Consider the following 17,687-nt stretch of genomic DNA (forward strand, 5'->3'; position numbering starts at 1 on the left):
GAGGAGCTTAGAGTGGATTTACATTTGTATGTAGGCACAGGTGCTGGCATGAACTGCTACTTGCAATACTTTGTTTGAAGCTTAAGCATTCAAGCATTTAGCTGCTTTAGATACTGTCGATCACTCTCTTCTCCTGCATATCTAAACTCTTTTGGTATCCACAACAAGCCCTATTCTGGTTTTCATCATACCACTACCATCTCATATTTTCTGTCTCTGTTGTTGACGTTTCTTCTATTGATCTGTCTGTTGGTGTACCTCAGGGTTCTGTTCTGGGACCTTTCCTTTTCTTTGTCTACACACTATCACTTCATCAATTATTTTGGTTATAGGTATCATCTCTATGCAGATGATACACAGGTATATCTATCCTATTCTCACTCTTGCAACCCAGTCCTAAGTCTTAGATCGCCTCCTGGCTATATCCTCGTGGCCGGCGCTACTCCACCTTAAACTTAATATGTCTAAAACTGAACTCCTTATACTTACCGCTAAATCTGGCCTAATACCCCCTTTTTCATCACAGTAAATGGTACAACCATCTATCCAGTCACCAAAGCAAGTTGCCTAGGAGTGAAATTTGACATTTGACTCTTTTATTTCTTTTTCCATTTACATGCATGGCCAATATTTGTTTCATCCGTAATATTAGCAAGATGTTTCCTTTCCTCTGTCATTCTACTGCTAAAACTCTGATGCATGCCCTTATCCTCTCCATCTGGATTATTGTAACATACTGCTAACAGGCCTCCTTGCTAAAATACATTTCCCTTTCTCCCCAAACAGTATCCACTCATCTTCTCTCTTGGTTTCCCATCAAATTTCAGATCACCTACAAAATTCTTCTTTTTACCTTTAAGGCTCTCCACTCAAGTACTCCTTCCTACATTTCAGAATCGATCTCTCACTATGCCCCGCTCACCTTCTGCGCTCTACTCATAACTGTCTCCTTTCCAACCCTTTCACCTCTATTGCTCTCTCTCATCCTTAAACCCTTTTCCTTCACTGCACCTTATCTGTGGAACTCCCTCACACTCAGTATATGCTAAGCACCTTCTCTCGCCACCTTAAAAATGAACCTGGAAACCCACCACTTAAATGAAGCACGCAACTAACCTGAACCCATGGCTATTGTCCCACATTCACTCATGCCAAGCACTGCCATTTACTGCACTTCTTCTCTCACCTGTTGTCTCTGTAAATTTCCCAGTATACCACATAGATTGTAAGCTGGCCCGGGCAGGGATTTCTTTTCCTATTGTCTGACCTATTGTATTATAATTCCCTATATTGTATTGTCATTGTAAAGCATTGAGTACACTTTGGGTGCAATATAAATAAAGATATACATACATACATACATTAGTTTTCACCTTAAATGTAGTGTAGGAAGTGTTTCAGAGCACAGTTTTAGCACAAAAATGCTTTATAAGTACTCAATACAAAAAATATGCTAACACTGACCCACTTGTTAATACACAGGCCCCTAATTCAGAAGCAGAGAAAATAAGTGATCTGTTGTAGGAGTGATTCCAGGTTTTGCACATCAAAGATAAATAAAAACACTATGAGCACATTCACATGTCTCATACAGGTGCTCATACTGTACCATGAGAGAACATTGAGGCACACGGTCCCCTCAATTGACAGGTGCTACAGAGCGTACAATCTAACAGTACATGATAAACTTTTTAAATATTTTTGCTACATCTGGTATTAGGATTCAGAAGCATAGTAAAGTTGAGCTTATTTGATAAATTAACCCCTAGTTGGGAAGTGGTCTGGCGCTGACAAAGAAGGGTTGACCGGGGGAAGTCCTTGAACCCACCCCGGACCCCATACATAAAAGTCCTGCATTAAATGAAACCAGTTCACCTGGGGAAGCTCCAACGTAGTATTGAAATTACTCACTGAGATCTTGAATCCTTCCGGAATGGCGTGCTTCTAGCTGTGTAGTAACGCAGGAAGAATAGCTCCCATCAGAGGGGAGAGACATCGGGCACTACTACACAAAAAATAGTAAAGGCTGGACTGTGCTGAATACAAAAAATCCTTTATTGAATCATGGATAAAAGAGGAGGACAAAGCCCTAAGTGGGTGAAACGCGTTAGAGCTGCAGGGGGGGCTGTTCCTCGTCTTTTATCCATGATTCAATAAAGGATTTTTTGTATTCAGCACAGTCCAGCCTTTACTATTTTTTGCGTAGCAGTGCCCGCTGTCTCTCCCCTCTGGTGGGAGCTATTCTTCCTGCTCATACTGTACCAGCCTTTCCACAGAGTCCTTCAGAATACAATGCTTTCACTGCAGTGTGGGGCAGTTCTTGTACAGAAGATATAGGAGAGGCACAGTGAGAGAAGGGAGGGTGCATGCAAGGAGATTGCAGTGCATGACAGATTTGTGCCTGTGCCTGTGGTACTAGGGGGTAAATCTGTCTCAGTTTAGCTGAAACAGGACACTTTGGAGGTACTGTATGAAATTATAAAGTATCAGAGATACAGTATATCACACAATTGTTTACAGGGACATTTTGTAAGGCCTAATTATAAAAAATCAGATCTGATTTCCAATAAGAACGTACAGTAGATTAGATTTGATTTCCTTTAAAAAAAAAAGTATATAAAAACCCTATAAATTAAGGTAAAATAAAACGTATGTTGGTCAAGCAGTTAGGTTTCCATTGTACAGACAAACCAGATCCTTTTCCTGGCCGACCTACATAAGACACCAGGGAAGGGGCTGTCTCTCTACCCTTTCCCACCTTGACAAAGCGCAGGTGCGCGAAACGATCGTCGGTGTTTGATGACGTCACACCCGTGACGTCAGCAGTGAGCGCGGAGCAGGGAGGAGTGTTTGAGCAGCAGAGGCCACGAACATCAGGTCGTATACTGCCGGGCTAAACCTGCAACTGTGTTTGAGAGTGATCACACTGCAGAGCTGTCCTGCTGACATCATAACATATTCACACATGATAGTTTGTATCCCCGTTAAAAGGCTTGTGCGTCAGGACTGTTTATGCGCGGGGGGAGCCTGTTATCTGACATTTTAAGTCAAGAGATATTATATATCCCCATGTAAGGAGGCAGTTATGGTGTGCCTCTGTATATTCATGAATTCTGGCAGATGCACAATCTAGCCACTGATGCTTTGCAGCACAAACTCCCCTAGGGAGGGACATCACAGGTTAAGTCCTTTACAATACTGAATGAGATCGTGTTACAAGTCCAGTTTGTGTTTGTGTTTTTGTGTCATACACACCCCATCTAGTGTGCTTGATCTAATACATGCTATAAAGGTCTATGTATAGGACTGCCAGGATTTATCAATAGTAATTATAGTTGCTAACTATGTGCTTACAGCGAACTATACAGGTTTATATTGCTCATTCCACTCCCTGCTCTCACTCCATTTCTTTTAATATTTGTCTAAGTCTTTGCATAAGTGTTTAATAAAAGTGTTTTCATGATATTTCACTAAATGTTGTATGGGTTTTTAACCCAGGGATTGAATTCTTCCCAGCCATTTAATAGTATAAGGGAGTGCAAATAGGATCTCTTTTGGGTTACCCCTTAACCCTCCCCTGTGTTGACATATGTACCTATTTCCCGTATGCACCCCTTATCCTTACGTATATATTCCTCATACATTTTTGGTGAGCGGCAATAACCCTTGGTTCACCATCTTAGTGCAAAAATGGTCATTTATTTTTGTGATATATCTATCTCACTGCCATTTTAATTTTTTCATCTGCATGATGATGTCACAGACTTTTCTTTGGTTGCGAACCATTTCATTCTTTTTCCTGTCTCTTCAGCTAATATGCAGCATACATCTTTCCATACAAAAACTTTCCTTTTGAGGCACAATGAAAGGTTAATTTGAAAGATTGCCTTGTTTCTTCCAAATGTGCTCCATTCCATCTTCATTCTCCTGTTGATCTCATTGAAAAAGTTCCTAAACATTGTTACTTGCCAGCCAAGATAGACATAGGGGCCTATTTTAGTAGCCTCGATAATCCATCTATCAAGGTTTTTGAGACGTCATTGGCCAAAAAAAGCTGTAGAAATCCTCGATAAGTGCACAGCGAAAAATGTGCAAAGTTCATCTTTTCTCTCTTGCCTTCAAATACATTCAGGGCAAGCTACCCGTCTATCTGAACAAGCTCCTCACCACTAACACATGCTGCACTTATCATCTGAGTTCTGATTCCAAAAGACTGTTCATGGTCCCAAGGTTCAGCAAAGTATCCGGCCTCACCTCCTTCTCTTACCGTGCACCCCAAAAAAAAGAGTCTTATCTTTGACACCAAAACCAAAGAACTTAATGTGGACATGGGTTTTCTCACACCCTATCAAAATTGCTTGTAATTATCCTGCTTGCCTCTATTCTTATCCACACTTTCTCTCCCCCCCAGTATCCCTCCCCCTCCACACCTTTCTTTGACACTGTCCCCTGGCTTCAAACACTTAACACCCTACCTTATCTACAGTAAATATCTGTTGTTTTTTTTTTCCTCTCTCCACACTGTTTTAGCCATAGATTCCTTTGTATATCAGTATTGCTCGACCTGAAGAAGAGAGGATAACTCTCGAAAGCTTGTCCTATGACATAAATTGTTAGTCCAATAAAAAAGGTATCACCGAATACTGAAGAACTCATTTATTCTGCACTATCGCAACTGGACTAACACGGCTATTTTCTGCTATATATATATATATATATATATATATATATATATATATATATATATATATATATATTATGTTCTAATGTTTGGGGTTTCTCAGAGCTTATTGGTGGGAATCTACGTGTTTATTAACTATGTGCAGCTGGTCTCACCTGTTTTTGGGAGGGTAGTGGCCCCTCCCCCCCAAGGTTCAAGCTTGCCCCGCCCCACATTCCAAGTTGACAGGTCAGTTTCATTTTGCTGGGTTACGATAGATCCAATGCTGATCATTCTTCCTGTAATTATGCAGGTAAATAAGAATTTTAACTCAGGGAGTGTTAGGACCTGCTAACGGTCATGCCTTGAAAGTGGCAGCAGGCTTAAGACACTTTGGCCAAAGGGTTAAACTAAATTACCCTTTTTCAAGAGAATATATAGGTATTGCACTCTCTATTTTTGTCACATTGGAAGTAGCTTTGGGCATCTTTGTTTGTTTTTTGTTGTATATATTTAGCCACGCCCACCAGCACTCCTTTGGACACATATACATACATACATATATTTATATATATATATATATATATATATATATATATATATATATATATTTATATATTATGTGGTCATGTTTGGGGTTTCTCAGAGCTTGTTGGGAATCTGTGTGTTTATTAATTATGTGCAGCTGGTCTCAGCTGCTTTTGAGAGGGTAGTGGCCCCTCCCCCATAGGTTTAAGCTTGCTCCTCACACATTCCAAGTTGGCAGGTCACTTTCATTTTGCTGGGTTACGACAGATCCAATGCTGATCATTCTTCCTATAATTTTAAAGGTAAATAAGAATTTGAACTCACTGAGTGTTAGCACCTGCTAACGGTTATGCCTTGAAAGTGGCAGCAGGCTAAAGATGTTTTTGCCAAAGGGTTAAACTAAATTACCCCTTTTCAAGAGAATATATAGGTATTGCACTGTGTATTTTTGTGAAATTGGAAGTAGCTTTGGGCATCTTTGTTTTTTTCCCCGCGCAGCTAAGACAGATCTCTTGCTTTCAGGATAGACCTGGGTGGTTTCCAAACCAAACGGTTGGGTGTTTTGGCTGCACGAGAGCAAGGTGCAATATATGCATTTTTATCGACAAAACAGATGTTAAGAAATTTTATTCGAACATCACCGGAGAAGTATTCCATATTAAACAATTTATCAACACTACAAACAATATATTGACATGACAAAAGGCTTCTTAAAGTTAGATGTGCTGAACACAAAATAAATATTGAATAAGCTTTTCTGCAACACGGGTTATCCAGTCACTCTGCAGAGAAACATAACAATAGCAGCAAGGGTCTGAAGATTAGAGGTACAGAGGTAGTTAACCTAGACAAATGTGAGGGTGATAGAGTCAAGCAGTTACGTCGCAGGGTGACATTTTGGATTCACAAAATAAATACTTTGGTCCCTAAAGATCTTAACATTGATATTGACCTTGTAGCGTTTTTATAGTTCGTACATATTTTTTACCAATCCCTAAACTCCCTTAGAGGTAGTGCCCTATACAAATTGGGCATCCATTTTATCTATGCACTGTTTTTATTTGATTCTATACTTGGTCTTCCATCCCAGCATTTCCCTCAATATCCATATTAACTTTTAATAGCATTTCAATACAATTTCTATTTATTTTTATTTATATTTCAAGTATTTTTAGCATCAGATGCCCGCAATACTGATTTTAAAATAGTTAAGTTATGGAGATTTTAAGATACATTAGTATATTTTATATTGCTATACAGTAGGTTAAATTAGCTTTATTTCATTATTGTTCTGAGAGTTACATGTTTGTTGTTTTCCCTTATCATGCTATACTTTTCTTATAGGATACAATTTGTATTTGTTTAGGTGTAACTGTTTTGTGTCTATTTTTGTTCATTTGTATTTGCAGCATTTGTATTTGTGTATTTGCTAAGGGTGTGTAATCAGCAGATAATGATTGTCTGGAGTATCTGTTATTTTAAATGATCCAACAAAGGTGTGGGCATATCACATTAAAGCTTCCCAACACTATATATACCTATGAGGGTTCATTCACCACTATACCCCTGATGAAACAGAGGAACAATCTGAGAAACACGTGTTGTTTTTTTGGCCAGTCCCTTTTTGGACATCCCTAAAGACATCACAAGGACAATATCCGGAAGATCTGAGGCTTAGGATTATAGAGATGGGGAGCCGAGGATGGACGGAGGTGTACCAAGATCTTGACGTAGGACTGAGAAGCCAGGTTTTGCTCTACATATGCACATTTATATTTGTGAGTGTCCATTTTGGAGTTTTTATTGTGTTGATTTATATTTTATAAAGACATAATTCACTATAGGACATTCTTATTTTGCGCTCCTTTCTTTGCAGCTACATATTTCTTGGAGGTGGTAGGAAGGCCACTCACCATATAGGAACAGAATTTAAGGACTTTCTCATACACTGATTCTTGTGAAGAACATTTAGTTTTTTTTATGTGTTTATTTGTGCCATCTTTATTCATATTTCTGTTTCTATTTTATAATCATTTTCAGTTTTACTGTATGTTTGCTGTGCCTTAATGCATATATTCGTAATTTTGGAAATATCCCTTTGAGCACTAGTTAGTATTTTTTAACACACACACCTAACAAAGATGAAGCATCCTAATAAAGAGCAATCTGGTATACAAGAGATATAAATAATTTATTACATACAATCACTAAAACATACTGAAATAACATGTTCCTCATGTCCTCACAATAGTGAGACGCTGTCTGACCTCAGAAAATGTTAATGAATGCACATATGAACCACCTATACCTATATCTATGAATGCTGTGTAATGTCTAATAATCTAACACACTGGAGAGAGGAATCAAATCATGCCTCCCAGAACAGCCAGTCAAGAAATCATGGTAGAACAAAACATCTCCAAGTCAGATAAACTACAAGTTGTCGACTAATCGTGGATTGGAGAGGTAGTTACAAAATAAACACCTAAGCAGGAGAAACTGCAAGAAAGAATACTGTTCATAAGTAGCCTTCATACTGTACACCCGGTAAAGAGAAACAGTCCCAAATGATAAGAATTGGATAAGCTGATAGGCTTGATAAGCCACAAGACAGGTAAGTAATGCAAAATATCTTTGAGTTAAAAAATGTAGTCATCACATCACACTATAAGACATGAACTGAATAGTCCCAATAGGACAAGAAAAGCGGCTTTTCTAGAGACTAACTGACTAGGAAGTCCTGAATACATCCTAAGAAAGGGTCTTCACAAAGTGAGACCAGAGAGTAGATGCTTCCGGATGCCTTAGGGACATGAGAGCATGGAAATGACCACACCGATGTACGTTTCGCCTAAACTCTTCCAGTGCCTGGATTCCAAAGTGATAGATGCGTATTATATTTAGCACCCTCTCAGTGATGTACAGCCAATGGCAGGATGGCTAGTTCATAATAAGCTGTTGCATAGATATATCACAGGGAATCAAGGATGAGCTCTTTAAGCTATTTACAAAGCTAAAAGAGCACGTCGAGAAACAAAGATACTATAGCACCAGTCATAAGAACATAGAGTAGCCCATATAGTCATTGAGGCCATGGGGAATTAATGACCCCAATTTTATAATCCATCTGCCTTCTCATTGCAGTAGAATCCTTTACCCTAGTCCACAAAACAACTTTGTCAATTGCAATGGCCTTTAGTACAGAAGAGGCAGAATTTTGTTTAGACAAGAAGAGCTTTGCCACAGAAGTGATCTTTTTCCTTTCATCAGATCTTGTGGTGTATTTTTAATATTTCTACAATGTTCCAAAATGTGAAATCTTAATTCTCTCGTCGTCATTCCAATGTAAATCTGTCTGCAGGGACAAGTCAAATTGTATATTACTGCTTTAGATTTGCAGTTCAAAGATTGTCGAATTTGGAATTTCTTGGTTCCAGTTATATTCCAGAATGCAGTGGTTGATTCAGTGATTGCAGGCAGAACAACCATTACAAGCAAAATAGCCCTTGTTAACACTGTGATAAAAAGTTTGTCAGGGCATTTGGACAATAAAGGCTGTGTACGAGAGTATCAGAAAAATTTGGAGCACATCTCCTGGCAAGATTAATGTTGTCCCTGTTGCAGGGACAATGCAAAGACAAGTGATTTTGTCTGAATATAGGCTTTTTTAATTTAGCCTCATTAAAGGTGGAACAAAATAGAGTTTATCCACAGCATATAAATGGTTAACAAAAATGTAAGTCCTTAATAAGTGCTTTGCCCTTTTCCCAGCAAGGGCTTGTCAAGTCCATGATACACAGGAGCAAGAGTGCCAATATAAACAGACCTTATTGCAGGCCTTTCTCCCCGCCAGAGCTTCAGCATGTGTTTCTCTGGTTCAAACCGGAACTCAGAGCACTGAGAGCTACAGACTTTTCTAGACACTCTAATGAGCCAGTTGAGCAGGCTAATCAAGTCAGCCTGTCCTCAGACTGAGATTTAACCTGCTCAGTACTGTGTTCAACCTTCAAACATAGGTCTACCATTCATAACAATCAGATAGCAAATCTACCCTGTCATAGTCCCACAATTTGTTTTGGTCTTTGTCAGTCATTAGCATATGCCAGTGTTTGTGTAGTATTTAAATAATAATAACTTGCGGCAAAAGAAATTGAGATATTTGATCCACTCGAAGGTTTCAGATTTATTGCTAGGGGAGAAAGACAAGCCATGTTGAAGGACAGAGAGTTGATAAGTCAATAGCGTCACATCAGATAAATTGACAACAGTCAGTTCATCCACTTTCGTTGGGGTGGATATAGTTTCCCCTTCTCGTTAGCCCAACGTTCTCTGTCCCATTGCACTCTTATGTCCTTGGTTCGTCTGGCGCCTCTGGAATTGTATAGGAATTCCTGTGCTAAAAAAGGAATCTGACTGTCTCTTATATTAGAATTGCGAAAATCTCCATCAAAAGGAATCAAAGTCAGATGTTGTAAAACTAGATGATATATTATGGGTGTTATTAGTTTTTCTCATAAGTTCAGATGAACATGTATTTTTTTTTACCTTTTCTCATGTATTAAGAATAGTTTCCCATTTTGCTTTTAAATTAATATCAAGAAATTCAAATGAAGGAAAACCTTGAATTATCAAGCTATGCGGTATCAGGTATTGCTGCAAATATCTATGAAAAATGTTTTATTCACTGACCTCCCAACCCCCCTCCCTCCCTCCCTGTCTGTTCGTCTAACCCCCTCTTTCTTCTTCTCTCTATCTTACAATAAGGAAAAAGTTTATTGGTAAACATCTCGCCGAATCTAGTCATGTAGTCATGTGCCCATGACATTGCTGTACTTCTGTCTGTATGCATATGTTGCCAATAAAAAAAGATTGATTAAAAAAAAATGTTTTATTCCATCAGGGTAGAGAACACGTTTGCAACAAAAATCTAAGTTGCTTAACTAGATCTACTCCTATACTAACAATTGTTTGTCTCTTAGACACTCTTATTTTAAAAGTAGAACTTGTAATGATATTTGCAGTACTAAAAGATCTTTGTGTTCCTTAGGTAAAGCACTTGGAACAATGTGCCAAACTATAATGTCAGTTGAAATGAAATATGTTACTGTGCAAGTACAAAATACATTATCTCTTCAATATCATTAGCTACTCATACAGTATCAAAAGTGCATACAAAACAATAATGCAGAGAATTATCAATAGTTCAGTTCTATACAGTAAACATTAGGATCTAAGGATCAGAGGCGAGTCTCTAATACAGACAATAAATCACCCAATTACTTTAGTAATTGTAATAGCTTGCATACTGACTTTTTCTACAAACACATGTTTCCTAACACCTTTAATACACATCATACCGTACAGTACTACAGATATTTTTGATAGACCCATAAAGGTGTGACCCCTTTAAAAAAATAAAGCGGTCCCTTGGTTATATTTTAAGAAATATTCATGCAATAAACATTTTATTTTAAAGCAGTAATCTATTACAGTATTTCTATGAGAGGAAATGGTAACAAAATTAGATCATCCTAAATTTGAAAATATAGAAGAGAACATTCCTGAAATGAAAATAACATGAAAAAAGAACTGTAAGATTCACTTGAGGCATAAGGCTGTTTGATCAAATCACTTACCAATAATTTCAGAAATGGAGTTAAACTTCCCCATAACTGTTTGTGCACATTACACTTTCATTTTATCCCTGCAATAATTTCTGGATGTTGACAACCAGAGATGCGCGAAACTGCTGGGATTTGCTTTGTCGTCATTTTGATCAAATTAACTGAAAATTTGGAAAAACATCAAAAAACTAAATTGAACTTTTGACTCCAAAAGTTCTAGCGTAAAATGCCAAATTGTTAGAAATTCCCAATTTTGATTAAAAAAAAAAAGCAATAGATATTTATTAGACATGCAATACCCATTAACTTTTAGCATTAATCAAAGTTGTTTCAAACCTTAGGATTGAAGCAAACGTTTTTGCTGAACCAAAAAGGGTGAAATTTGTAAAGTTCGCTAGAGTATGAAAAGTTTGCACATCACTATTGGCAAACTGTGACTGATGTACAGTACAAACGATATAACCTTTTAAGATTGTTATTTTTTTTAAAGTCTGAAGCTAATAGGCCATTAATAGCAATACAATAGCATTCTATGGTTAATGCTGCCCTCTGCTGTTAAGTTTCCAACATACTTCATTGATCTACGCATTAAACAAAATCATTTTCATCAGGATTTGCTTGGTGATCATATTGTGGGTAATTTAAAGAAAAGGGAAATTATTGTCAGAAATCACATTTTATTATGTGAAAATAGCAGAGTGCATAAAAAAGGAAATAATATTTTTAAAGAAGCTAGAAAATTATGATCTAAAGAAAATCAGCATTTAAAAAAAGAAATATGACAGCATGTACCCTTAATATATTTTTCTGATTTTCAATGTTGTTTGTGACCTAATGTTGCCCTACTGTGTATGTTTCTATGAATCACACAATTGTCTTGCAGTCGAATTAGTGTTTTCACAGAATTGTGTAATATTATACATTTAAATATGTAACCGAGTGTGACAAATAAATGTTGTTTTTTCCTTCCCTCCCTGATATACTGTAATGGCTGGTTAAGGAATTATATATATCTATGAACATTTCACTATTTAGTCTGCACTGACTTTCTCCTTCTCTGAGATATAGTACAGTTACGAGTAATAGTTCTAGAGTACTAAGGACAAAAATGGTCATGTTCCAAAAATGTCACTTGCTCTGAATCCCCACCTCGCCTTTTATCTTCTTTCAATTCCCTTTGCACATGCAGGGATTAACCATTCTTACTTGTGCCAAAAGGTGTAATGCCATACTCTATACTGCTACTCACAATGGTCACTTCCTTCCAGGAACCTCAAGCAGAGCCAAGTGGTATTTGGGTTTCACTTCTAATTAGATTGTTCAGGACTAATGTAACTTGCTCAGATTCCCAACTCCTTTTTTAAACACAAGTCCATATTTATTGTGCTTTGAAACAGTTTCAACAAGAGGAAGAGTTCAGTTCCCTTAATTTGAAATAAACTAAACTCTTCTCCTACATGGGGATGAACACTTCATAGAATATTGAATAGGGGCCACAATACTGTTAAACCAGAAACAAAATCGCCTTCAGTGAGAAGCGGAAGTCAGAAACAACTTCCATGATTGTCTGGGCGACCAGGTCACTAACTTTGCCTGACTCAATCTCAACAGGTAGGCCTCACACTTAACCAACTTTTAGCATCCACTGTTCAACAATTTGGGGCCCAAGTTTAAACTCCTGTTCTGGGCTCAACCACTGTCATTGGAGACCAGGCATTTACACCATTATACCGGGATCATAACACTGTGCAAAACGAGTTGATGAAATAAATTGCGGTTTATTCACTTAAAATAAGCAAACACACAGTGAAATACAAAATACATGAGAAAGGCACACTTACTGGGTTATTTCTACAAAATTAGACCTTCCTAGTTGAAATAAACGAATAACCAAAGTCTTAAGTTGACCGGGACTCAGCCCGAAATGTCCTTGAACTCAAATCGACATGAAGTTCCTGACGCCACCGCGCTATTTCTTCCGGAGGTGCTGAAATCCCTTGACCAGGAGTTAGTTCCAAACGTCCTGGAACTATTTACATCTTGCAATCCTAGCCGCGACTGCTACGTTCAATTCTCAGAACTTGGACGCAAAAATTGGGACTTAGAAAATATTCTGCCCTGAAATTTCTGAAGCCGGCTCGCTGCTATTCCTCCGAGAGCATCTTTTGGTAGATTCAAATTTGTCGCTGATGTTCTGGTGCTTAGAATCTGCTCTCCGGATTGGCTGAGGGTTTCTTATAGTATTTCAGAGTTCATTCATGAAATACTACAGTCAATCCGAGCATGGAAAATTTCCTACCAGCCAATCAGAGTGATGCCAGTTTTCTGAAGCCAGGCAAGCGGATCTTCGAAATCAGCCAAGGGCATGCGCAAGCTTGCCACCTCTGCCACTTAGTATGAAGAAGCCACCCCCTGGTTTAGGCTCTTAACAGTCTGAGAAAGCAAATGGTAGTCCCAAGGACTTCCATTCATGCCAGGATGTGTGTGCTCAAGCCTACACCTCCTGCCCAAATGTTCTTCACACCTTTGGCATCCTCTGTGGCTTTCATGTCTGATGTCTGAGTAGACACGCTGGCACCAAGCTGGTAGCCCAGTGACTCACTCAGAACATCGGTCCGGAAAGACCCAGCTCATTATACCGTACACAAGCAGATATGCACTTTAAACAGACTATTTAATAAACCATACATTTTATGCTTTCCTAAGTCTTAAGGATATGGGAAATAGAATAAGAAGTTTGCACTTTATTTCTTACTAGCCATATTCCCCACACACTATACTAGACTTAGGGGGCTATGCATTAAGCTCTGAGCTTTCGCGCTGGCCTGAAAAAAATTAGCACATCCGATAAAAAATTAAGCTGGCGGCGCAATTCACTAAGGCCCTGAGCCCATTTTCTATCGGACGTGGCCAAAACTGGCTTATCGTGCGTGCAAGGTTTTTTTCCCTCAGCTAGCGCACTGAAACTTCACGTACGCTAGCTGATAGAAAAAATAAGCCGCCTGTAACATTTGCATGGAGATTCTGCATCTCCATGCAGGGCTGTTACAGGCAATCGTACACAAAATAAATAAATTTTAATAATAGTGTACATAAGCAGGGGTCTCCGGAGCTGAACCGCATTGGTTTCTGGTCCGGGGACCCCTACTTCAGGAGATACAGGCCCCGTTTGGGGTGCCGGTATCCCCTGCACTTTTAAAGCTTCCGCGTCACGTGACCGGGACATTTAAATTCTGCAGGGCATACAGTACCAGCATCCCATAACGGGGCCTGTATCTCCTGAAGTAGGGGTCCCCGGGGCTGAAACCAATGCGGTTCAGCTCTGGAGACCCCGAACACATCTACACTACTGTCAAAACACACACAACAATAACCAATAATTTCTTACCTTAGCGGCTATCTGCTATGGTAATGAAGCTGCATTAATGTACATTTTAATAATAGTGTGCGGGAGAAGGGGGTCCCCTGAGCTGAACCGCATTGATTTCTGCCTCAGAGACCCCCTGCTTCCCGAGTTACAGGGCCATGTATGGGGCATCGGAAGCCAGTGTTGACGCCATCTTTATGCATCCAAGACGCTGTATATATTTCTAACACCAATATACAAAGAAATGGTTAAGGATTACATAAACATGTATAAATAAAATCATCAAATCTGAATCTCATAATTATCACATAATAAAATTAAACCAGCAGCACATTGCATCTTAAAATTAATCCAGCAGCACATTTAAAATGAAATGATATCTCCTCTCCCAACAAACCAGCAGCTTGACAAATATATATCAAATGTCAAACAATTGCTTTTGAGTGTGTACATGATGCAATTAATCTGTGCATTATGTAACACTATGCAAAATCAATTTCAAAATAAAATACACTATGAACAACATACAATGCCAGCCACAAAATCAAATAGAAACTAAAAAAGTAAACATAAATAAATTTACCATCAATCAATTAATCAATTTCCTAAATCAATTACAATACAATCTAAATCAATTATACAATTCACCATTCAATTCCTAAATTCAAACCATTGAGAAACATATATATATTTACAAATGTATAATGTACAAATGAATGGGTGAAGGGTTGGTATCTGTGCAGGGTGGGTTAACCCCTTAATTAGTATAGCGGTTATTAACCGCTAAGGTGAGTAAGGGGTTAACTGGCCTTAGAAAATATTTGCAATGGTTTTTTTGCCAACGGAGGACCTTTGATGACCAGACTGTAAGTAGAACTCTATTTATTTACTTTATTTATGCTGTTTTATGTGTTTCATAATGGGCAAATAATCTACTGTATTATCCATATCTGGATAATAGTTATTTCCTGATCACCCTGGCAGTGGGCACCTTTGGGTTAATCCCTTCTCACTCTAGGTAGGACAGGAAATAGACTTTTGCAGGTAGGATATATAAGGTCCCTCCCTCTACCTGCATCTAAGGCTAAGGCCCCGCTCCCTCTGTCAGCGCTCCCGCACTGCAGACAGGCGGGGCGCTGACAGACACAGACCGCGATATGCGGTCTGTAGGGAGCGGGAGCCGGAGTGGGAGGTGGGCCGGAGTGGAGGTTTGAGTGGGAGGAGGGCGTGGCTTGAGCGGAGGGACCCGCTTCTCTCCCCTCCCTCCCTCCACAGGCTCGGGCTGGCACTCATACACACACGCAGACACACACACACACACACACACAGACACACACACAGACAGAGGCAGGCACTCACGCACTCAGACACACACATACACACACACGCAGGCACTCTCTCTCACACACACACACACGCATGCAGGCAGGCACTCATACACATACACACACACACACACACAGAGGCAGGCACTCACGCACTCAGGCACACACATACACAAACACAGATAGGCACTCAGACACACACATACACACACACAGACAGGCACTCACGTTGCTTTCCCCCCACACTCCTCCCCGCTCCCCGAAGCCTCTCCTCCTCCCGAAGCCTCCCCTCCTCATTGGCTCACAGCCACACCACATGGCGCATCAACACTAGGGATCACCATTCTCTTGTATCCCGTAGCGGCTGACGCATCACAGTTGTAGTGAGCTGTGCAGCCAGGGGGGACCGGGACCGGCTCGGGAGGATTCCCCTGCTGGTGGGGAACTCGCGTGTGGCCGCCCGCGCTGCCGGGCACACTGGGTCCCAGGCCTTAGTCTTTTTCCTGTCCTCACAGCTAGAAGTAGGATTTTTTATTTTCTAAAGGACTCACCTACTGCACCTTGTGCAGCTATCCAGGGACCTCAACCTCTTTGCCCTGAAGCTCCGGTCGACGCGCCCATGCGGGTGGCAAGACGGAGACCCCCAGGAGTCGGGGGAACCCCCCAGGAACCTGATACATACGTGGGGTGGGGGAGCAGCGGCAGCTGCGGGCCGTGGAGGCTTGCTTACGAGGAAACCCCAGTAACCTGGCACAAAGGGAGGGGGAGCATAGCAGCTGCAGCTGCAAACCGTGTGAAGGCTCAGACTCACCGCACTAGCGTCTGGTATGCTGCGGTAAAGAAACCCTCAGGAGCCCGGTACACGCGGGGCGTGGAGGGGAGCAGCCACAGCTGCGAGCCATAAAAAAGGCTCAGATTGACCGCGATAGCATCTGGAACGCTGCGGTCGAGGGAACAGTGCACGCGACCACACAGGAGAGCGCGCATCACGTTCCGGCCGGCGGATGCGTGCACAGACACGCAAGCCGTGCACGAGCACTGTGGTGATGTCATAGGAGTGACGGACACACTGTGTGTGTGAGAGAAAAACGGCAGCATGGAACGCTCAGCAGGGAGAAGCCAAGTGCTGGAAATGGATTCGAAAATGGAGACTCCTAAAAGTTCAGTTCCCAAGACTAGGTGAGTCCTTAGTTTTAGTCCTACATGGGAAAGAGAGAAGAGCGATATACATTAGGGTGTATATTTAGTATTTTTTTTTTTATTAAATAGTTCGGTGGCTACTTTCCCCGAAGCAGAATCTTCAAAGGGTACGGGGGAATCCCTGCAACATAAAAGGAAAGTTGCAAAGAAAACTAAATGGTGCACAGCTTGCGAGAAACCAGCCCTAATAGGTAAGAAATTGTGTGAAGATTGTCTTATAGCAGCTGCAGGAGATTCCAACGAGCAAATGAGCACTTTCCTTGTATTAATGAAGGAGGCAGTTAAACAGATTGTTGATGCGGCAGTTCATAAGGGGAAAGGTTTTTCGTCAGATGATTCTGACATTGATTGTTTTCAAGTATCAGAGGGTGAAATGGATTCATCAGATCAGGATATTCAGGAAGAGGAATCTGAATTTGATGTAGAAATGGTGGATCCACTCATCAAGGCATGAGGCAGGCATTGGAATTAGAAGATACTGAGGAGTTAACCCACAAGAAAGATAAACTCTTTGGGTCAAAAAAAAGAAAAAGTAGAGTTTTTCCTATTCATCAGGTAATTAAAGACCTCATTAAAGCAGAGTTGGTGCGACCAGACGCCAAAGTATTTACGCCTAAAAGATTTGGGAAGATGTATCCATTCCCACAAGAAGAGGTAAAATTTTGGGATGTTAGCCCAAAGGTGGATACTGCTATATCCAGAATAGTAAAAAAGACCACAATCCCAATAGAAGAAGCTGCATCATTAAAGGACACTATGGATAGGAAGATAGATTACGTATTGAAAAAAGCATACGTCACAGCAGGAACAGCCTGCAAACCAGCCATAGCAACAACATCAGCAGCAAGGGCTATGTGAGTTTTGATTGCCAACATAGAAGAGGCATTAGACAAGGGTGTAAAAAGAAGTGCTATTCTGAAAGCACTGTCTGAAGTAAAATGGGGGACAGACTACATAGCTGAAGCCTCTTTGGATGCGGTAAA

This window comes from Ascaphus truei, chromosome 1 (assembly GCF_040206685.1).
Source record: "Ascaphus truei isolate aAscTru1 chromosome 1, aAscTru1.hap1, whole genome shotgun sequence".
NCBI classification, from domain to species: Eukaryota; Metazoa; Chordata; class Amphibia; order Anura; family Ascaphidae; genus Ascaphus; species Ascaphus truei.